General features: G+C 41.4%; 1 long non-coding RNA gene across 1 annotated transcript in view; it reads right to left on the bottom strand.

The window, feature by feature from the left end:
- Positions 1–17,787, bottom strand: part of LOC116586896 — a 68,259-nt gene extending 50,472 nt beyond the window's left edge. The window contains exons 1-4 of the long non-coding RNA XR_004284198.1: positions 17,595–17,787; positions 15,646–15,703; positions 3,766–3,873; positions 2,026–2,120 (exon numbers count right to left, since the gene is read on the bottom strand). This is a non-coding gene — a long non-coding RNA (uncharacterized LOC116586896). The remainder of the gene's footprint in view (positions 1–2,025; positions 2,121–3,765; positions 3,874–15,645; positions 15,704–17,594) is intronic.
- Positions 17,788–24,081: the final 6,294 nt, after the last annotated feature.

Genomic DNA, 24,081 nt, shown 5'->3' with positions numbered 1-24,081 from the left:
AAGTCCTTTCACTACTCAATGTGTTTGTCACAAGACATTTGGGATGCTTGGAAAGGCAGTGTCATGTAATGCTCAAGAACAAATTTCTAGGTGTCATCTTTAGCAAAAAGTCTCTACTCTTTCCCCATCTGCAAGAGCAGGATCTCCAGGGTGTCTGTCTCACGAGGTTGTTGTAGGAATTACATGAGGTAATACACACTGCTTAGAACAATGTTTGGGACACACTCAGAGCTCACTGAGTGTTTGCTGTTATTATTATTATTATTATTATTATTATTACGGAATTTGGTGTGTGTGGAAGACATGCATGTTGGAATAGCAACAGAGTGCATGAGTAGCCATGAAGAAAAATTAAGTAAATGAGTAAAGGGATCCCAAACAACATGGACTCTATCTTTACCTAGATAGCTCCCTGATGGAGTATGTAAATCGGAAAATTTTAATTATAGGAACCGAAGTATCTTAAGAGTGCACGAATTTTGCAGTTTTCTGAGTGCCTAAAGCCTTGTCATTTAGTCCTCCATGTGGTATCCCAGCACTCGGATTCCCGCTGGTGTCCTTTACAATACCATGAGTCCTATTGTACAAATCCAAGTCCAGCTGTGGTATTTGAAAATAATCAAACTGGCGTCACCAATTCACTTCTTCCTTTCTTTTCCCTCAAAGTTTCTTTCTTTCAAACAGTTTTGAAATACCATTACTAAATTTCCTCTTGCCTTTTAAATATATTACACATTGTGTTACGTATTTGTGGTTGAGATAATCACATGGTTCCATTTGTTTTAAATTAAATCCGTTTAAGCTACAAAAGTCTCCAAGTGTCCTGGTAAAGGCCTGCTCTGCATGCAATATGGGCAGAGCCCACGGCCAAATAATTAGGAACTAATTTGTCAGAATCATAACCTGCTCGCAACTTTTGAACACTATCTGTCTAAATTCCACTATGGAGATAAAGCTCAGCTCTGTGGAAGTTCAACCCAACCCAGTAGCCAAGGGGATATTTAAAGTGAATGGGTCCGCTTCTAAATTATAACCAGATACAGGACCCTTTCTTTGTGTTCCATGTTGAGTACTGTCCGACGTTGTTCCTAAATCAACTGCATGTTTGGGGACAATTAGAGAAAGAAATTAGATCCAATGCATCCTTTTTGCAAGTCATGAAATGAAGGACAAAGGACAGGCGCTGCCGAGTTAGAGGACAGGAACCAATTATCAGAAGCAAAGTAGCAATGACAGGCTACAGCAACCTTATTCAAACCTATGTGGGGAAAAAAGGTGTATAATTACACAAAATGTGGCCAGTCACGTTCTACATAAATTTAAAACTTTCTGTAATGCAGAGAGTTGTTTGAATGCAATATTTGAAGTTGCTCTTTTAAAAAAATTCTTTGTAAAAAAAAAAAAAAACACTTCATGTAGGAACTCAGACTAAAAGGTGGATGTGGCATGTGGTGTACTTGGGGACTGTTATGTTACTTTCTGAGTTTTAAACAAGTATGCTTTTTAGAGTATTTCCTAATTCAAATTTTTTAAAACAGGGGCACTTGGGTGGCTCAGTCAGTCAGGCGCCTGCCTTCAGCTCAGGTCGTGATCCCAGGGTTCAGGGTTCCAGCCAACGCCAGGCTCCTTGCTCAGGGGAGCCTGCGGCTCCCTCTCCTCCCCACTTGTGCTCTCTGTCACTATCTCTCTCTCTCAAATAAATACATAAATAAAGGGGCACCTGGGTGGCTCAGTGGGTTGGGGCCTCTGCCTTCGGCTCGGGTCATGATCCCGGGGTCCTGGGATCGAGCCCCGCGTCGGGCTCTCTGCTCAGCCAGGGAGCCTGCTTCCTCCTCTCTCTCTGCCTGCCTCTCTGCCCACTTGTGGTCTTTGTCTGTCAAATAAATAAAATAAAGTCTTTAAAAAAAATACATAAATAAAATCTTTTTTAAAAAATAGAATACATTTTTTTTAAAGCAACCAAAAGTAAACCTACCAACCCAAACATGTGAAATGAGTAGCGTCCTTTAGGAAGACAGAACTCACCTGCCAAGAGAAAGGCACATGAAGAGAAAGAAACACAGATCGTCATGCTATTACTTTTAGGCAGCGAACAGTTAGCACGCCCGTCCTCTTGAAGTCTGTAAACAAAAAAGAAATACAGCATTAGCCTCAAAACTGTGAAAGTCTCTCCCAGATGCTTTTCAAGGTCTGAATGTTTGTTTTATTCTGCAGGAGGAGTGCTGATGAAAGCCACAGTTAGTTTCTAAGAAGAGGAATAGGAATTTAAGAAAACATCTCCCTGCTTTGGTGGCAATGGCTTTAGAGGGAAGAACATTTGTTGGCCACATTTTGCACAGTCAAAATTTTTGGGGCCCTTCAGCTTTATCCAAAGCTTTTGCTAGCAGGACCTCCTCCCTGCACTCATCCCTACATTATCACTTTCATCCACCCAAGTTAACAAAAGCTCCGTGAGGAAAACGGATTCTAAGTTTGGGGAAGGAGTGTTACTCGGAAACCTCGGGTTTATCTAGCAATAATTGCACTAATAATGGTAAGGCAGATCGGTGGACATCAGGGACTCCAAGGGGAATCATTAGGGTTGAGGTCTCTGGGCATTCAGCCAGTGATTTCCTTGGACTTGGACTGCTCAAATCAGGGTTCTTTCTTTCTAAATTATTCCTATCCTATGCCTGTGCTGGGTACAGAAATGAAACCTAGAGGATAGATTATAAAAGTGAAAAATGCAAACTTTGCATTTGAAAATACCATAAGCACAGTAAAAAGACAAATGTTAAGCTGGGAAAAAATGTTTGCCATTTAAACTGTACACAAAGATTTTTTTGATATTCTTCATGTCTAAAAGCTTCTGAAAACAGAAGAAAAAGTTCAACTACTTTATAAATAAATAGGCTAGAGATATGAACAGATAGTTCATAAAGATAGGCAAATGGCCCTTAAAGGTGTTTAAACTCACTCATAATGATATAAATGCAAATTAAAACTTTATGGAGTTACTATATCCTATCTACCAAAATGGCAAAAAGAAAAAGAACTTAGGCAAAATACTTTTTCAGTCAAGCTGTGCACAAACAGTCAATTTTTAAAAAATGCAAAATGGTTCAACTCCCAAGGAAAGGAATTTGGCATATCTAGCAGAGTTCCACATGTGTCTACTCTTTGGCTCATGAATCTTACTTCTGAGAATCTATACCACACATGCATGAGCATATGAAAAAGTATATTGTCAGGGTAATTCAGTGCAGTATGAGTTATAATAGGAAAGGACTGGAAACAATTCAAATATCTATCATTAAGGAGCTGGTTGAAAAAGCATTGGTACATCTGCTCAGTGGAGTACTATAAACCTATTAAAAAAAGTAATGAGAACACACAAAGAATACATATCCACATAGTTTTGTATAGTAAAAAATGGACGTACTATTCCAGAAGGAGGAAACACTTCCCAGCTCATTCTATGAGGTCAGTATTGCTTTGATATGAAAACCAGACAAAAACATCATAGAAAAACTGTAGGCCAACATCTCTTATGAATATAGACACAAAAATCCTCAACAAATACCAGCAAATCAATACAACAATATATAAAAAGAATTACACACCATGGTCAAGTGGAATTTGTCCCAGAAATGCAAGGCTGTTTTAACACTTGACAATTAATTAATGTAGCTCATTGTATCAATAAAATTAAAAACACATTATCATCTCAATAGATACAGCAAAGCATTTGACAAAATCAGACACTTTCATAATAAAAGCACTCACCAAACTAGAAATGGGAGGGAACTTCCTTGGTCAGTTAAAGGCATCTATGAAAAACCTGCAGCTAACATCATCCTTAATAGTGAATGAGTGGAGAGCTCCTGCTGAGATCTGGAATAAGACAACGATGTTCACTCTTGCCATTTCTGTTCAACATTGTACTGGAGATTCTAGCCAGGGCAATTAGGCAAGGAACAGAAACAAAGGGCATTCAGATTGCAAAGGAATAAGGAACACCATCTATTCATAGATGGCATGATCATATACACAGAAAACCCTAAGGAATCTACTATCATAAATGACTAATGGTCAATGACTAATGGTCATTTATTAGTCTGTAACTAATAAATGAGTGCAACAAGGTTGCAAAATACAAGATCAATATGCAAAAATGGAGGGACAGAAAAGTTTAAATGATCACTTGTAAAAAAGGGACTTCTCCCTTTCTAAATTTAATTTTAGAAAACTCTGAAAATTGAAAATAAATAGATAAAATGAAATTAATTGTGTTTGGTGGCATAATTACATATAGAAAAATTAGTTCACATGACAATAATATGCAGTAATTCCACTGTCCATCCTGAGTGGAATGTACTCCAAGGACAAAAAGAATTGCAAGAATAATTTTATTATTTTTTTAAGTTCTTTTTTTTTTTCATTTTATTTATTATTTGACAGAGAGAGAGAGAGAAAGAGAGAGGGAGAATACAAGCAGTGGGAATGGGAGGGGGAGAAGCAGGTTTCCTGCTAAGGAGGGAGCCCAATGTGGGGCTTGATCCCAGGATCTGAGCTGAAGGCAGACACTTAAAGACTTAGCCACCCAGGGGCCCCACAAGAATAATTTTAAAAGCCTTAACCTGTTTTCAGTAACCACGTCATTGGTAGTACTGTTAGTTTTGTTATTTTGAGTCTATCGTGTGTGTGTATCACAGGATAAAGTAAAAGAGTAATATTCCGTGTGCCATTGAGAACCAGGACTTCACCATGGAAGAAAGGAGACATAGGTAATGGTTTGATGGGGTTAAGTCTGAGAGTTTTGAATTTAATTGGAAGTGAAAGTTACAAATTTATAATGTACTTTATCTTTAAAAATATAAAAAGCATTTCCCATTTCTGTCCTTTGAAAAGACCTAGAGGTAATGACTAACATGGTAAAGATGAACATTTCTAGTGCTCAGATTGTGATCCCTAAACATCGTTCCCAACTTTAAAGAATGAGACCTGATTCTGGGTCTATAACATTTTGTCTTACCAGAAAGCAAGGAAGAGCTCTCAAAGACTATCACAGATGTTGAGGGGTCAGATTTTGTCTCCAAAAAGATATTTTCACAGCCTAACCCCTGGTACTCATGAATATGACCTTACTAGGAAATAGGATCTTTGCAGATGAAATCAAGTAAAATGAGGTGATGATACTGGGTTTGAGTGACCCCATCACAATGACTGGTATCTGTATCAGGAGAGGGAAATTTAGACATCGACAGAGAGGGAGAGAATACCATGTTGTGTTGGAGGCAGAGATGGAAGTGATAGGTCTACAAATCAAGTAATACCAAGGATTGCTGGGACTTGCCAGCAGCCGGAGAGGGGCATGGGACAGATTCTCTCTCAGTGTCTCCCGGAGAAGCCAAGCCTGCCAACAACTTGATTTTAGTCTTCTAGCCCTCAGAACTGTGAGACAATAACTGTCTGTTGTTCAAAGCCACTCAGTTAGTGATACTTTGTTACAGCAGCCCTAGGAAATGAACCTGAACCCAGGTTATGTCAGACACACTCAGGAACCATTTGGAAGGACCTACCACTGGCTTAACAAGGCACAATCTGAGCACCCAAAAGGATAGTAGTTCTAATAAACTAAAACTAAAACAAACTAACATGTTTAAATCTATAAAATCATACTAATGCCTAAAAAATTAAAAAAAAAACTTAATTAGATAACTTGGGAAACAACTTGAGAACTCAATAATGTGATAATTAATACATAAAGAAGAGAATCGAGCATTAATTCTGCCTTGGCATCCAACTCTTGATTTTGGTCATGGTCTCAGGGTTGTGGGATCGAGCCCCACAGCAGGCCCCACACAGACTCTGCATCGGATTCTCTCTGTCCCTCTTTATCTGCTCCTCCCCCCAACCCATGTGTTCTCTCTCTCTCTCTAAAATAAATAAGTAAATAAATAAAACCTTAAAAAAAAAAAAAAGAAGTAGTATTCCAGGTAATTTGTGATAGAATATCACCATTTTGTAGTTTCTAATGAATGCATGGGTGCTGACAACAATCACCCATGACTAGAAATGAAAAGGGAGACAAGTCATGTGTCTTTTGACACAAGTATCTGGTTCTATGATGTACTCTTGGAAAAAAAAAAAAAAAAAAAAACTTCAAACCTAACCTGATCAAATCTTTGGATCCAGTCCCCAGTTTGCAAAAAATATGAAGGACAGATGAAGTTATTGAAAAAATATTATGGACATGCAATCAGCAAAATGCAGGGCAAAATCCTACAAGAAAACAGATTTGGTCTTTTAAACCAACAGATTGCAAGGAAAAACAAAAACAAGATAGTCAGGAAAGTCCTGGATTAGAGGAGACTTGAGAAACATCAACCAATTATAACTAGTGAAATTTAATTTAAATCTTGATTCTTATTAAAAAAAAAACTGAAGGCAAAAAAATATTTATGAGGTAATCGGCGAGAGTGGCTGGATAAAAATTACCGGTAATTTTTTTAGGTGTGACAATTTATGTTTTAGAAGAATATCCTTATCTTCTAGAGATAATCATCATAGTGTTTATAGATCTAAAGTTAGGTCTGGGATTTTTATCTAAAATAATTCAGCAAAAAAAAGTAAAATGAAAAAATTCAGCTGATTTTGGAGGAGATGGATGGGGGAACGTGGGAGGAGTAGGGAGAAATTTAGATTGGTCATGACTTTATAATTGTTGAAGATGAGGTCATGGGAGTTTATCAGACTTTTCTTTCTACTTGTGACTATTTTTAACACTAAAAAAGTTAAGGGCAAAAAACTTAACCGAAGGAGCGAGGGCCTCTGACCCCAAAAAACTCATAATTCAAAATGTTAGCAGGGACCAATCAAAAAGGCCGTGCAGAGAAAGGAGCCCAGTTACCTCCTTGAGGCAGTTGTTTTCTCCCCACAAGCGCCAGCCACAGGGAGAGTACTGCCCTAACTCACGGGGCCACAGTGAAGAGTACGGAAAGGTTGAAAGCATGTTACAAATACAAAGCACTAAGTGTTTCACAATAGTCGTTGCAAGGCAGTTCTCTTTATCTTTTTGCTGAGTTCAGGCTCAGGGCCACAACGCTCCTTTGGACTTGTGTATTTATTGCCATTGCCCTGGGCCCTTAGACACAAAGATAGATCCAGACCCCTGACTGCCAGGCCCTTCGTCTGATATCCAGACCACCCACCCACTTCCCATGGCAACTTCCATTTCAGGAAAATATTTATGGGAAGGCACCTGCTCCCAGGGTGAAAAAAAAAACCCAGCGGTGGACTGAAATCATTTTCTCGCAGTCTAGTTTTAATCCACCACACGGCGTGTTGAGGGCATTAACGAGTTGAAGATGCCTCCCATGGGAGCAAAGTCACAAATCCCACAACATAATGACGTTTCATCACAGGAGGGCCTTGGTTTGTAATAGAGACTCATCACTGCCAGAGTGCTTGGTAAATAATGAATCACTAATGAAATAAACACCTGTGGAGTTAGACATTGTAGCTGCCAAGGTAATAATTACAATTAATACGCTCACAACACATGCGAGTCAATGGACCCCTTATTACTGACGTCATCTGGAGGCTTTCTGGCAGCAGTTGTAATTGAGAATTAGTATAATTAGCAATAATCACAATTACATGTGAAATCTCTACGGCCCCTCTCTAAGACTTCTGTCTCAGTCTGCACAAACCTGTAAAGAAACTTGATGTCAAGTAGGATTATACCCATTTCACAGATAATGAAAGGGGTCAGTAAGTTTCTCGACATCTAGCAGGTTAATCAAAAATGTCCAGAGGGGTGTCCTTCGCCAGCCCATGTAAGGACTTTGCTCTCAATAGCATCTGTGATCCGGAATTTCAAAATTTATTAAAATACAAACCTTTAAATAGCAAAGCTGTGCTAATCCAAAAAATTAGTGGGAAAGGAAATGTTGCTGTCAGAGCCTGCAGAAAATTTCCAAACTTTCCTGCAGGACACTGTTTTTCAATGAACTGTGTCTTTTTATTCCGAGTTAGATTTTCTATGGCAGTGTTCTGGGCTGCATATCAAAATAATAAACATTTCCTCCAAAAATTAACTAAAAATGGATCACAGATCTAAATGTTATAGCTAAAAGTATAAACTTTCTAGAAGAAAATAAAGGAGAAAAATCCTTATGACCTTGGGTTAGGCAAAAAAATAAATAAATAAATAAGGAAAAGAAGGCAGAGGGTAGAAAAGAAAATGTTGATAAACTGGACTTCAACAAAATTTAAAATTTCTGCTCTTTAAAACATATTATGGAATAAATGAAAAGAGAAGCCACAGACTGGGAGAAAATATTTATAAACCACAGTTGGTAAAGGATGTATCTAGAATGTATAAAAAATATGCATAAGTATATATTATATTGTATATTATATTCATTATATTATATACTTATTAACATATTATATAATATGTAAACGTATTTTATATTTACTATGGATATAAAAGAGAAAGAGAGAGACGGGGGGAGAGAGCCCCCCACAAATAATAATAAGAAAATAAAATATAATTATAAGAAAAACCCAATGTTTAAAAATGTGTAAAAGAACTGGACACTTCACCAAGGACATACTCATGGCAAATTAGCATAGTAAGACATGCTGAATGTTTGTAGGAAGAGAAATGCAAATTTAAATTAAAATGAGATACCACCATATATCTACTGGAATTAAATTTAAATGATTGATAATATCAAGTTCTGGCAAGGATGCTAAGCACCCAGAAATCTCTTACTTTGTTGGTGGGAATGCCAAAATGATACAGCTACTCTGGGAAACAATTTGCTAGTTTCTTATAAAGTTAAACATATACTTACCATACAACCCAACAGTCCTACTCCTAGGTATTTACCCAAGAGAAGTGAAACATGTGTCCACATGAAGACCTGTATGTGGACATTTACAGTAAAGACCTGGTCATGAATGTTCATGTTAGCCTTATTTATAACAGTTCCAAGTTAGAAATGCCCACCCACTAGTGAATGGATAAACAGACCATGGGATAACACACATAGGAACAGATTACTGATTCATACAACAATATAGACGAATCCTGCAACCATCATGCTATGTGAAAGAAGCCAGACACAAAAGACTGTATATGGTTTGACTGCATTTAGATGACATTCTGGAAAAGCCAAAACTATAAGGGCAGAAATCAGATCAGCTGTTGCCAGTGGTAGGTTCCTCTATGTAGGGGTAGAGGAAGAAATTGACTGTAGAAGGGCACAAGGGAACCTTCTGAGGTGAAGGTCATGTTCCAGATCTTGATTGTGGTGGCAATTACACAACTAGATGCATTTGCAAATACCACTTTGAATGGTACAATCAAAAGAGTGAATATTAAAATATGTAAATTATTCCTCCATAAACATCACCAAAGAAAAGCACTTGTTAAACATCAAATGCAGTGTACTATGTAAGGTACAAGAGAAAAGTCAATCAATTAGAGAAGTGACCTTGTGAACTGAGGGATCAGTGGTTTTGGTAGGAGTATACAAATAATGTTTAAAAAATACTGAGCACTGCCAAGCTCAGGAGAATGAGCAGTAAATGCTGGGGTGGTATATTTGTTTTGTGTGGCTGCTGTAACAAATGACCACAAACAACAGAAATGTATTCTCTCACAGTTCCAGAAGCCAGAAGTTCAACACCAGATTCACTGGGCCAACCCCCCCACCCATGCTGGCAAGGCCATGACCCCTCCAAAGGCTCTGGTTAGACTCCCCTCCTTGCTCCTCAACTGCCGGTGGCTGCATCCATCCAGTCTGCCCCTGTGTTTATCACGCCGTCTCCTACGTGTGGAATCTCTCTCTGCCTCTCTCCCATGGAGATACTTTCTGGACTAAGGGTCCACCTGGCTAATCCCTTGTCAGAATCCTTCACCTAGTTACATCTGCAAAGATCCTCTTTCCATATTAGGCAATATTTACAGGCTCCTGGGAACAGAACTTGGTTTCACGGGGTGGCCATTATCCAGCCATCTACAAACAGTTACAATGACATTACTGTGGGTTGGGGTGGTCAAGAGTGTTTCATGGGAGAGGTAAACTCTGGCTCTGAGGATTGGACTGGAGTTCAACAGAGGCTGGATTCTTGACACAGGGAGTAGTTTTGGAAAACTGTTGGTATTAGCAAGCTTTTTGGCAATACCTTGGCTTGGCTTGACTGGATGAATCGGGATGGAGGTCAAGGGTACGGGAGGAAAGAAAGTTAACAAGTTAGCTTAAGGTCGGAATGTGGAAGGCACTGAGTTTTGTGATAAAGAATTTGAGCCTATAAGCAGTGAGGCACCACAGAAGAACTAAAGCAGTGGGCTGTGTGGAAGTATTGCTTTAGGGAAATGAAACTGGCAACAATTTATAGGATGGGTTAGAAGAGAAGAAAGCTAGAGTCAGGAAACCAGTTTTGAAACCCATCAATCTCTGAATTGTGAGGTAAGGAGAGTCGGAATTAGAGTAGTGGCTGAGGGAGTGGAAAGCAAGGGATAGAGTCAGCAACAGGGCTGGCTTCATGGGTGTGTGAACTCCATGGTCACATGGGGCCTGACAATCCGAAGAGTCCTACATTTGGTTTATGCTCTTCTATCTCTGTCTTGAAAATTTTAATAATTTTTTAAAAAGATTTTATTTATTTATTTGACAGAGAGAGATTACAAGTAGGCAGAGAGGCAGGCAGAGAGAGAGAGAGAGGGAAGTAGGCTCCCTGCTGAGCAGGGAGCCTGATGTGGGACAATGGACCATATGCAGGAACATAGCACACAGGCACAATATCCACCATTCTTACCACTCTTGTGTCCTCATGTGCATAGAACATTCGAGACGAGCTATGAGCACAGACTTCCAGTAGACACAAAATGCATATGAGTTCAGTGAGATGCAAACTGAGTATAAGGCAAGTGGATTACCTCGGTAACTGGGCAACTAGAGGCCTTAACGACCCCAAGAGGCCATGCTTCTTTGTTTAAATTTAGTTAGAACACAGAAAGAGGGCAATCACATTCTAAGAAACACAAGCAACCAAGAAATCCTGTTACATACTTTTTGCCTGTTACTCCCCTGTTTGTGCAGAGTGTTCGCTGTTCTAGTGACAATGACATGGAAGTGCACATGTGAGCTATGAAACATGAACTCTCATCTTGGCAATTCAGCATACAAGGTAAATGCTCCAATATTTGCATTTAAAGCTGGTATGGCAGGGATGCCTGGGTGTCTCAGTCGGTTTAGCGACTGTATTCAGCTCAGGTCCTGATGTCAGGTCCTAGGATCGAGCCCTGTGTCTGGCTCCCTACTCAGTGGGGAGCCTGCTTCTCCCTCTCCTTCTGTTGCGCTCTCCCTCTACCTCTCAAATAAATAAAAGAAATCTGAAAACAAAACAAAACAAAAAAACCCCTGATATGGCACAATATAAAAATGAATGGATACATTTTGAATTTTAACTTTTCTTTAGAATGATCATAAATAGCAAATAAAAAACCATCATGACAAATTAAGAGAGTCCACAGAAGAAAGGAAAAGCTTCATCAACAGCACTCCTCTTTGAATAGGCGGCCCTTCATCAGTATTTTTTTTAATTAATTTATTTATTTTCAGAAAAACAGTATTCATTATTTTTTCACCACACCCAGTGCTCCATGCAATCCGTGCCCTCTATAATACCCACCACCTGGTACCCCAACCTCCCACCCCCCCGCCACTTCAAACCCCTCAGATTGTTTTTCAGAGTCCATAGTCTCTCATGATTCACCTCCCCTTCCAATTTACCCCAACTCCCTTCTCCTCTCTTACACCCCTTGTCCTCCATGATATTTGTTATGCTCCACAAAAAGTGAAACCATATGATAACTGACTCTCTCTGCTTGACTTATTTCACTCAGCATAATCTCTTCCAGTCCCATCCATGTTGCTACAAAAGTTGGGTATTCGTCCTTTCTGATGGAGGCATAATACTCCATAGTGTATATGGACCACATCTTCCTTATCCATTCGTCCGTTGAAGGGCATCTTGGTTCTTTCCATAGTTTGGTGACCGTGGCCATTGCTGTTATAAACATTGGGGTTGCACTAGATTGCACTGACTACATAGCCAGTCACGGTCAGAAGGCACCATGCAGGACGAACCAATGCAAAAAGCAGTTTAAGCAGTTCAAGCAATCTATCCTCCACACCTGACCACAGCATCAGCATGTCAGCCAACAGCATAAACAAAGCCTCTGTTCAGAGTAAATAATCTCACTTTCAGTAAAAAGGGTTCTATTAAAAAATTGTGGTAAATACATAAAACATAATATTTACCATCTTAACTAGTTTTTAATATATAGTTCAGTAGCATTAAGTATATTCACATTGTGCACAGCCAATTTCCAGAACTTTTTCATCTTGGAAAAGTATAACTTCCCACTTTCTCTTTCCTACCAACCCCTGGCAACCACCATTCTACTCTGTCTCTGTGACTTGAGATACTTGATATAAGTAGAACCAGACAGTATTTATCTTTTCCTGCCTAGCTTATTTCACTTAACACAAGGTCTTCAAGGTCCATCCATATTGTAGCATGAGACAGGATTTCCTTCTTTTTTAAGGCTCAGTAACATTTCCTTGTGCATATATATTAAGATTTTGTTTGTCCATTTATCCATTAATGGATATTTGAGTTGATTCCTCCTAACCACACTTATTTTAATTGCAATCAAAATCTGCCTCAATTCCTTTTGACTTCGGTAGTTTATCTTCCACCTATTCATCTTTGACTCACTCCACAAAGTGGAGGTCATTCAGAGACAACTCCAAGAAAGAAAGAGAAAGAGAGAGAGAAAGAAAGAAAGGGAAAAAGAAAGAGAGAAAGACAAGACAAGAAAAGAAGAGATATTCAGGAAAAGGGGAAATGCAGGGGAGAAAATAGTAAATCAGGGTCCATTAGAAAATGGCTTACAATGTTTTCTAAAAACTATGCTCCCATAAAGTTTCTAGATTGATCTGGAACCACTGCTTCTCACCCAGGGCTTCTCTTTTTCAGGCCATGTAACATGTAGGACACAATAATATTTGTATGTCATTCAGGGGTAAACTGATGAAGTTGCTCTCTACCAAAGGGGGCTGCCCCCAGCCCACACTCCAACCCCAAGGACGGAAGGAATCAGAATCTTGGGCCCAAGTGGGATCTACTCCTGGTGGGTCAGGCGCTGTCCACACCCTGCAAGAGCTGCACTGCCAGCTTACTGCCTTGTAGGGGCCCTGCTCTGACACAAGCTGCATGTTTCAATTGTCTGTAAATGACCCAAGCTGTAACTCCTCCAGCAAAAAAAATCTGTGAAGCAGAGGAGAGCACCTGGGCTTGGGAGTTAGTACAAGCGTAGCTCTTTCTGTTTCCATTACTTACTAATTCTGTGACTGGGCGAGATACTAAGACTAAAAATAAGACTAAAAATACGTGCCTTGTAGGAATGCATGATAAGTAGATAGAATGCTCCTTAGGCACCTAACACATGCCAGACCCACAGTTGATGCCACAAGATACCTGTGTTCACAGTAATGGAAGTACTAAACTAGATACTATGCCATAGAGCTAAGTAGCTCAAGGGAACTGTCAGTCTGTGCCTCCTTCCTTCATTGCTTTATTCATATGAACAAATACAGATTGAGAACTAAGTTTGTGCCAGACACTACCGGGTTCCAGGGAGACAACCAGTAAGCTAAAGCGTAGAAGAAAACTTCCAATGGGGATATTTGGAATGGAGCCCAGGGTTTATAACAAAGGGTCCATGTGACTTTGGGTGAATCACTTCCACTTCTCGAGTCACTGTATTAGTCTGCTCTCACAAGCAACTCTAATACTTAAGGAATTTAGAAAACCATTTCTTGCTCTTCTTAGAGAGGAATATAAATTGGCTACTGTTCTGCTTTGCTCCAAAAGTCAGAGTCAAGTTGCAGCCTGGATGTGCTGTTATGGGGAAGGGCTGAAACAAGAAGACCCCAGCCAAACTAAGCACTGCATTTAATGTTTCTGCTCTGAAGCAAATGCCGCATCCACCCATATCCCATTGGCCAGGGCAGGTCACCTGGCCAAGTCCATGGGGCATGATGATGGTGGGAAGGAAAAAATAATCAGAAGCAAAGAACACAATCTACCACTACCAGTTTTCTTACTTCTGGATTGAAGATACCAGGCTAGAGCTCTCTATTCCTTCAATTCTATATTTAGTAATTCTATGATGCAAGAGAGGAGAGAAGTAGAATTGCTAATTACTGTTATGTAATTGAAACCAAGAGAGCCACACTGCCATACTGCCACATGAAACACAGAATGTTCTGGACAGGAACCTACACTATCTGAGAATCCCAGTTCATCTTGTGCAGGGAAACAAAAGGATAAAAGTAATTTTACTAAATATGCTGTTGAAACTGTTTTTCATTTTGATCCCTGAGGTCTTTGTGAACTTCACTATACTCCTTGGTGTTAGTTTTGAGTTTGAGACAACAGGTGTATGCTAAGAACTGGGCCCTGACTTTGTCTCAATAAACTAATATTAAAATTGTAAGGCACTAGAGGAGGGGCTTGCTACTTCAAAAACCTTCTGTAGTGAATCTTTTAAGGAGGTACAGAATTGTTTTTAACAATTGAGTTTCCATAATCGGTTGTTTGCAAATGTAGATTTTAATTTACTGTCGATCTGAAAAAAGGGCTGGAATGAGATAACCCTCCTCAAATACACTGGCCATTAGGCCAATCAAATTCTGTGTTACGGATCCTGTGTCAGCCTGAAAAATATAGCTTCTAGATGTTCAGATTCCTACAGGCTCATTAATGACTAGCTTCGTGTATTGTGTACTGAACTAGAAGGAAAAAATGATTTCCATTAAGCTCTTACAAATGGCTATCAACTTGGAGGACCTATTTACATGCCAAGTATTACGCTGTGGCTTTTCGTTTGTGATCTTTGCTCTCATTGTATCTCTGCAAGGTTGAGTATTACTCCAGTTTTGCGGAAGATGAAACCAAATTTTCTAGAGGTTCAATAACTTGCCTAAATACTTAACAAAGCCTATTGTCAACCAATGCTACTGTGATGCCAAAGTTCAGTCCATCCTGCTGAAGACGAAGACCAGAAAACTCTTTTACTACCTTATCTGCAAGAAGATGGAAGGCTAAAGAGCTCTTTCTCATGTTTTTATTTCCAATTGTCCTTTTCCTCCCTGGAGTTCGAGAGCTATTATGCTCTAAGATTGCCGTATGCAGGATGTGACAGGATGAACTATATAGTTCACTGTAAGGAACATGGGTGCCTTGCTCTGTGTGCTTGGGAGGAAAGTTTGATTAAACAGGTTAATTGCAATATAGTCTTCTATACATGAACAGCATGCACTGTACAAGAACAGCCTCTAGCTCTCCTTGGCATTAGCTTTATTTTGACTCCACTGGGGCTCCTGGCTACATGCTCAATGGATAGGAATGAGAGCCCCAGACCCCAGTTTCAAGTGCTGATATATGCTAATTATATGGTCTTCTTGAAGTGGGAATGAACTAAGGACTCAACAGAAGAAGATAGCTTTTCCTTCTGGCTAATAGATGAGAAGAGTCACCCCATCACTTCAAAGGTACCCATGTTCATCCGCCTACCATGGACTGTGGCCATCCATCTGCAATGTCACTGACTCGGCAGCCCTTCCAGCCACATCTGGAAAAGTTAAGTGAATTACAGAGTTGACATGTGTTGGGGAATGCTTTCAGCACAGCATACTGACAAGAGGCTAACACACTTTTCCTCCCCCTGTTTACATCAAACGTAGTATGTTACGTGAAAGTTAAAGCTTCAAGGTTTCAGGTAAGTCAGTGAAAACATGTATAGTCTGATATGTACTACAACCAATGGCAAGTCTTTGGAAAGTAAGATGCGATGGACCCAGAAGGGCTAATGAGATCTATAAAAAGGGTGACCTGTCCAGGGGAAGCTAGCGGGACCCATGACAGAACCAGGAGTTGCACCCTCAGAGGACAGGTGTGTTTTGGTACCCCTTACACACACTACACAACTGTCTCTTTTCCACAGAGTCTGAGAACCCTCTAAAGAATGGAGCACGCGCTCTGTCTGAAGGACCTCACAGCTCCCCTAAAGATGGCTCAGCAGCTTTGTGGACTGCCTTGGATGGTTTCGGTTTTCTATGTGTAAATTCCCAACAAGCCCCTCAAATCAAGAGCTATGTCTTAAGTTTTTATTTATTTATTTTGAGGCTTGACAGCCTTGAGCTCAGCCACATGGAAGACACTTCATAGCAAATCCCTCTTGTCCTAATTTGGCACGAGATATGGCAGCCCAGTACAGGGACACCGGAAGTAGTAGGATAATCTTATGGCTCTTTTAATCATTCTCTTCTACAAGCTCCTCAGCTAAGGAGAAAATTCTCCTTATTTCTAAACATTTTAAAATGGTGTTCTCACTCACCATACATCCATATAGGCTTTCTATTGAAATACTGATTTTTATCTTTTCTCCAAAGTCCATGGCATCTCCTTCCTGATATAGCTTCTTGGAGAATTTGAGGAAAAGAAGAGGAGGTGTGTGGCTGGGGAAAGTGGGCGAAGAAATTCCTTAGCCTTGTGACAGATGCTTTGGACTGTAAGGGTGGTTCCACGGTGGATCTGGATCTTGTACTGGCTCCCCTTAAGTTCCTGATTTCCCCAGTTTCTCACTGCTGCTCCATATCTCCATTAGAAAGAGTCATTTGGAGAATCTTTGCCATGGCCTCCCTCATTGCCATTGAGATTCAGAGAGGCCATTTTCAGAGATGAAAACTCATCTTGAGGATTGGCTGTTTACACCAACTCAAGACAGGGATGTGTGGTGAGAAGTCCGGTAAGGCAAGGCCTTCTGCTTTGTACAAATGGACTGCGAGAATATTCCTTTTAGGAAAGCTCAATAGAATCCACTTTAATTTTCTAGAGAACTTGGGGGGAAGCACAGCTACCTGACAGGAGCAGTGACTACATGAAGGTTTGGTGGAGCTCACGTTGAGTGCAAGGGGCAGAAGGAGAATTCAAATTTGGATCTCCTAACACAGCTCACCAGGAGCTCCACAATACTCTGAGTGCCCAATGGGCTGTGTGTGGTGTCTTAGGGCTACAGACACCCCAGAGATGGATGAGCTCGTGGAGGTCAGAGCAGTTCACCTTTGTATATTTATTATATATATTTTAAAGAATTTATTTATTTATTTACTTGAGAGAGAGAGAGAGAGAAAGAGAAAGATCACAAGTAGGCAGAGAGGCAGGCGGGGGGGTGGGGGAGCAGGCTCCCTGCTGAGCACAGAGCCTGATGCAGGGCTCCATGCCAGGACCCTGAGATCATGTCCTGAGCCGAAGGCAGAGGCTTAACACACTGAGCCACCCAGGCGCCCCTCATAGAGACATTCTTATCTAAAATGTATTACGGTAATACCGTATTACTGAACCTTAACTTTTGGGTCGAACACACACACACACACACACACTCACACACACTCTCTCTCTCCCCGCCCCCCTCCCCCCCCCCAGCCCCGGCACCCTGAATTTCGGAAGACGTTCCAACTCACCATTTTGCTACTTCTGATGAACACCGCCGAGGTGTTAGTACTGCTTCTCCACAAGAACAGCGGAGGGGTTCTAAGCGCGAGCTCTCGTCAGGCGGCCTTATTATGTAACCTTGGACAACTTGAAAAAACAGAAAACAAAAACAGAACAAAACCAAAAACCCTTTATGGCACACGGGGTCGACGAGTAAGATGACGTATTTGGAGCCCATAGTAAGTACTCAGTAAATATTGGCTATTATTATTACTATTATTACTGTTGTTGTTGTTGTTGTGACGTGAGGGACCCACGGTAAGCCTGGCACCAGCTTCCGGACACCACAAACGCCCTCAGCCTCCTAAAGGAAACGCTTTAAATTCTTGGCAGAGATGAATAAGCTGTTACCTTAAAAAAGGCTGTTTGGGCAGAGCAGGCCCCGCAGTGGAATTCAGGGGGGTCTTCACCTCTGGAGAGGAGGAAGGGGTCCCGGAGCTCCCGCGCCCCGGGCTGGGGGTGGGGCGCATCATGGCCGCCAGGCGCTCTCTTCTCCAACCACCAGGAAACCGCAGTCTTTGGATCTGTTGGCTCAGCCCAAACCCACACTTCAAATTTTCACACTATCTGTAAACGTTGAATTCTAAAGTCTTTCCTATTTAATATCAAACAAGTGAGGGAGGGGAAAAAAAAAAAATCTCATCCTCTCATTAGCGCGGTGCCAGACTCGCGCGGGGAAATGGCGGCGACCGGGGCTCCGCGGCGCCGAGACCGCAGGAGCGTTTCTCAAATGGCCGAACAGAGAGCCATGCATCAGCCTACCGAAACCTCCTGTGCCATTCGGTTTAAATATTCAAGTTCCTTTGAGGTGAAGTAAGGATTAGAACCAGAAGGAAGGCAGTTTACAGTCTCTTAGCCTGGGCTCCACATGCTGCCACTGTCACACACGTACCTCCTTTCGGCAAGAGGGGTCACGTCAGCCCCGAACCCGCCCAGCTCGGTTTATTGTTCGGAACTGGACTTCCGCCTTCCCCTCAGCCTCTGCCCAAGGCTGCTCGGCCCTCGGTCTGCACCGACAGACCAACAGAAATACAGTGCAGGCCACAAATACAGAGCGCGCATGTCATTTTAAAATTTTCTAGTAGCCACGCTAAAAAAAAAAAACCCCAAAACAAAAAACAAACAAAAAAAACCATAAACCAGGGAGATGAATTCTAATAATATATTTCGTCTAACCCAGTATATCCCAAATTGTATCATTTCAACACGTAATCCCTATAAAAGTTGTCAAGGAGATATTTGACATTTTTTCTGGTACCAGGTCTTCGTTGAAATCGGGTGTGTATTTTATACTTAAAACACACCTTGATTGGACCCGCCACCTTCCAAAGGCTAAATTGCTACAGCATTGGACAGCACAGGTCTAGACGAATTCCACACACTGCGCTGTATCCTAAAGCAGCAGGCTGGTGGTGAAAACACCCAGCAGAGTCTGAGGAAGGTTCTCCGGAGACGGCAGACGAAGAATTGGGACGACCCTGTGAAACAGAATCTGTCACCACAGCTCCTTTTGAAGTGCATTTGTTTGCAATAACTTCTATAAACATCACCAGTTCCCTCTCCTTTGTTTCACAGTTTGGGGACCCAATTTATCTCTGATGGAGGAGAGTATTATTTTCTCAGCTGCAAATCATGTTAATTGGGCAGCAAATACATAGGAATGTGGAGTAAACACTCCTAATACCTTTAACGCTTTGATGACTTTTCCAGCCCCATACTGTAGGTACTGTATTGAAGGGGGGTAGCAGCCCGTGTTCCTTCTAAGGACAAGCCGCTGCATACTGCAGGGAAAGGGGCTCCTGGACACATTAGAAAGGGGGCGCATTTCAAAGTTCTGGTCTCGGGTTACTTGCCTTTGTTTGACACTCAGCTCATATCATTTGACCACAGTAAGTGCAAAAGGCAAGTCATCAGGGGTCTTCTGACAAGTTTGGGAGGGTGTTGCAGGGTCTAGAGGCATTTGTTTAAAGCACTGATGTCTTTCCGGGGGAGGGGGTGGTGTCCCAGATGCTTTTGCTTCTCTAACACTGCCCTTCTCTCAGCTCATGGGTCAGTGCATGCCTAACCAACTCTACTGGACCACGAGAGGTCTGCCTTCCTATCCTGAAGTGGGAGGAGCAGTTGTGGAACAGAGAAAAATTTGGAGAAGCAGAATGCTGACCTAATCTTGGGCAGATGAGTTGTAGTGATGAATGTATATGTCAGCTGAAGATCTAGATGTTGGTTTCCATAAAACCATCCAACCTGTGCCCACTGGAACATCTTGCTGTTTGACACCTGCGGACTTGGAGCACACAAAAACCTCAGGCAAATCTTCAAATGCTTTTTCTTCAGAGTCCTCAATATGACCCTGTTTCTCTTTCTCAGATCCCAGTCTTCGTTCTGCTTCCCATGGGTCCCTTTATATCTCAACAGGGATGACATACCACTTGGTACTCAGAGCCCCAACACCACAGAGGACCTGTAGGCTCGCACGTCTTTGCCCAACCACAACTTCAGGAAGAACACGGCTGATGTAGGTTAAGTTTAACAGCTCCTGGAAAAATGAACTTCCTTATTCCTAATTTATCTTCATCATTGTTCACCCACAAATGCCTAGATGGATATGGTTAGAATCACCGGGGCAGCCTACTAAAATACAGATTTCTGGGCCTTCCACTTATAGATAATCTGATTCAGTAGCTCTAGGAGCAAGGCCTGGGAATCTACATTCACAGCTGTACTCTGGGTTCCTTTTATGCCATCTACAGCCCATACCCTCGGGAGCCCTGCCGGATATCTGTGGGAGTAATGCTTTCAATGGCAAGAGTTCATGTCAATATCAATGTATAATTCTTTCCTCTACATTCAAAAGATAGGATGATGATTTCAGCATTGCATTCTGCCAAAGGAAATGTACTTATGCATCTTTCTGATCCCTCCTGGACAACCAAATCATTAAAAAGACTTATTTCCCCCCCACCCCCTTAGTTTCAGAGAATACCTTATAGGGCAGCCAGACTTTGTTCCCAAGGGGAAACACAAGGTGCCTACTCATTACATTGCCACAACCTGCGAAGCATCAAAGGGGTTACCATACCCCATGGCCTCCTATTGGGAGTCTCTTATGCTTTTTAACATGTGACCCTGTTATCCTGGCCATAGGTAATGAGACTAAGGATGGGGGCCCCATTTGGAGTCAGCCATCCATATGACGGCAGTGACTTATGAGTGACAACATCACGGAAGTGCCCCCACACTGAAAGACAGGCATAGCTCCCCAGATGAGCTTGCTTATGCCACTGAGAGAGGGACTAAGGGGAAGGCAGGCGGATAGAGTAAAGCACCCACAGCAATGCTGTGGTAGCATCACCACTCGAGTGGGACACGAGTGCCCGTGATTGCAGTAACTAACAATTTACCCCCTGAAAGAACTAAGTTACACTGACTGTAAGAGCTAATATTTATGAAGCATGTGCTCTGCAGCAGACAAGGTACTACTTACATGTAATAGCTCATGTAATCCTTACAAAAGACTTTATGGTTAAATGATATGAGCTGTTAATATCCTGATTTTACATTTGAGTAAATTGAGCTTTGGAAAGGACAATTTGCCCAAGATCAGCAAGTGCTAATGCTGGAAATCAAACCCAGTTAATTTGTCTCGGAGCGCATATGTGTCTTGTGGGTAGGGCTAGCTCCATAATTTGCAGGGGCCCAGTGCAAGACAAAAATATGGAGCCCCTTGTCCATGAAAAAGAAAAAAAAATGCCATTAATATAAAGCTTTTTCTTTTATTGCACGATCTTCTTGTTAACTGGTCTTGGTGATTTGGATTTATTTTTTTAATGACAGTTTAAGTAAAAAAATTTTTTTTAAAAATCGTCGTTCAGGGGCGCCTGGGTGGCTCAGTGGGTTAAGCCACTGCCTTTGGCTCGGGTCATGATCTCAGGGTCCTGGGATCGAGCCCCACATCGGGCTCTCTGCTCAGCAGGGAGCCTGCTTCCTCCTCTCTCTCTGCCTGCCTCTCTGCCTGCTTGTGATCTCTGTCAAATAAATAAATAAAATCTTAAAAAAAAAATCGCTGTTCATCTTTGTATTGTGCAATGCCAGTTTACTTCATATGCAGAATCACTGAAGTTCTACAATTCATATTTTGTACTTTGTACAATGTACAATGAACTCATCTGTTTTTATTTCACTTCTTGATGCGTTCACATTCACCAACTCACTACCTTTGGCTACTGAAGTGTAAGGATGGACAGAAAAGATCTGGAACTATGGGTTCCTCTTCCTTTCCCCTCTTTTTCCTTGTTTTAGATGTGAGTGGTTGGCTAAAACAGAGAAGGAACACACGTAAGAAAGAATATGATACAGTTCCTTGCTTGTTGGTGTTTCTTAGAATACCATTTGCCTTTTCCTTGCATTTGATGCAAAGTCAGTTTTGGACGCAATGCATGGCCTCAGGCAGATACCAGGGCTCCCTCTTACCTAGTCATCAACCAAAAACGATTACCTTCCGGTTAGTTTGAAACCACCTGCACCGTGGGTTCACCAGGGATGTGTGCTGAGGGGGCATCTGAGGTGCTATGTATGACAGGTGGGCAGAGACACACATACTGTGGCAGTCCCTCTAGTCATATGCAGCCTCCATCATCCCATCGGACTTCACTTACAAAACATAAGTGGAAGGGTAGAATTATTAAGAATTTCAAGACGGTGCCAGCAGAGCATTAAATCAAGAACAGGGCCCTTTTGAGTGTGGCCTGCCGTGTGAATGCACTGGTTGCATTGTCTGTGAAGGTGGGCCTGAATGGAGGAACAATCTGTAGTTTTTGTCTTTAAGCGGTTGTTGGATGATGTAGAGCGCTACAGCATCTGGAAAATAGTTCCAGCCATGCAGCCTCAGAAGTGGATTCCTGCCTTGGAGATTTGTTAAAACTGCTTGTGTTGGGTGAGATTTGTTAAAACTGCTTGTGTTCAATGAAGCCCTTTCTGGGGGGCCTGTGGGACTTCTTGGACCTTTGGAATTCTTCCACAGGCAGCAGGTGGGAGAGGAGCAGCAGCCTACAGAACCTCCACTCACCCACCTGGATCATGGGAGTTCACCCAGTCCATCTTTGGAGGCAGTCCAATCCCGTCTTCATTGTTCTGGACAATGGGGCTCTGGAGTGACAGGCAGGTAATAAAGGTAAGGAGGCTGGTTTCAAACTTCTCATTACCTCAAGTCCCTCAGTTGGCCCTAACTGCTGTTTCCACTAAAATGTTTTCCTGCTAAGTCACCACATTTATTTTCTTTTGTTACCTCCAACCACCCTAGAGCTCCCCTCTTCCAACCCATCCCCTTCCCAGGTTCCTTGTCCTAAATAACTGTTTTGATTATACTACTCTTCTTAAAAATATTCATTGGCTCCCCACTGACCACTGGATTTCATCCAAGTTCTTTGTCTTGTCATTCAAGGCCCTCCCCAATCTGACCTCAACTTACCTTCCCATTTGTGTTCTCATTCTTTCCTTCTGGGCAAAAGAGCAGGAGCACATGTGATCCTTGCCTTCTTTGTGCCTTAACTATGTCTTTCCAACTTCCCATCCTTTCACACTTACCATCTACACAGTGTACTCATCACAAGTGCATGGTGTTTATTTATAAATCTTTCCTCCCCAGAGAAACATATATGGTTGACCCTTGAATGACATGGGTTTGAATGGTGAGGGTCCACCTAGACGTGGATTTTTTTTTAAATACAGTACTGTAAATATATTTTCTTTTCTTCATGATTTTTATAACATTTTTTAGCTTATTTTATTGTTAAGGATATAGTTTATAACACATATAATATTCAAAAATTTCTAGCCTTTTTTATTGAAAGAATAGTTTATAATACATTTAACGTACAGAATGTAATACATACTACATATACAAGCTTATGTTATGGGTAAGACTTCCAGCCAACACTAGGTTATGAGTAGTTAAGTTTTGGGGGATACAAAACCTGGGGAGTCATGAATTTTTGACTGTGAAGGGGTTGGTACCACTAAACTCCACATTGTTCAAGGGTCAACTGTGCAAATATATTGTGCATCTATGCTGTGGTCAATACCATGTAAGAAACAAATGGGAAGTGTTTGAGTTCTGCAATTTAGCACATAGAATTAAATATGGTCACCACTTCTACTTCTGCAGAAGATGATTGACCAAAGCTGTTCTCTTTGTTTAAAGTCTAGCTACAATGTAAATTATCACACAAGCAAATTGAAACAGGATTTCATCTTCTAACTATTAAGCCAGGGTAGATTAAAATCATTCAATAGCCTGGGTTCACAAGATAATGGGCAAGTAGGAACCGGCCTCTAGTCACTGGTGGGAGCTGTGAATCGGTACAGCTTGGGAGGGCAAGTGGAGAATATGTTTTAAAAACCTTAAAAGTGTTTATGTCTTTTGACCCTGTAATTCCACTTCGAACCCTGTAATTCTAT

Source organism: Mustela erminea, chromosome 3, assembly GCF_009829155.1.
Source record: "Mustela erminea isolate mMusErm1 chromosome 3, mMusErm1.Pri, whole genome shotgun sequence".
Lineage (NCBI taxonomy): Eukaryota > Metazoa > Chordata > Mammalia > Carnivora > Mustelidae > Mustela > Mustela erminea.
This window is presented reverse-complemented; position numbering and strand designations above follow the sequence as displayed.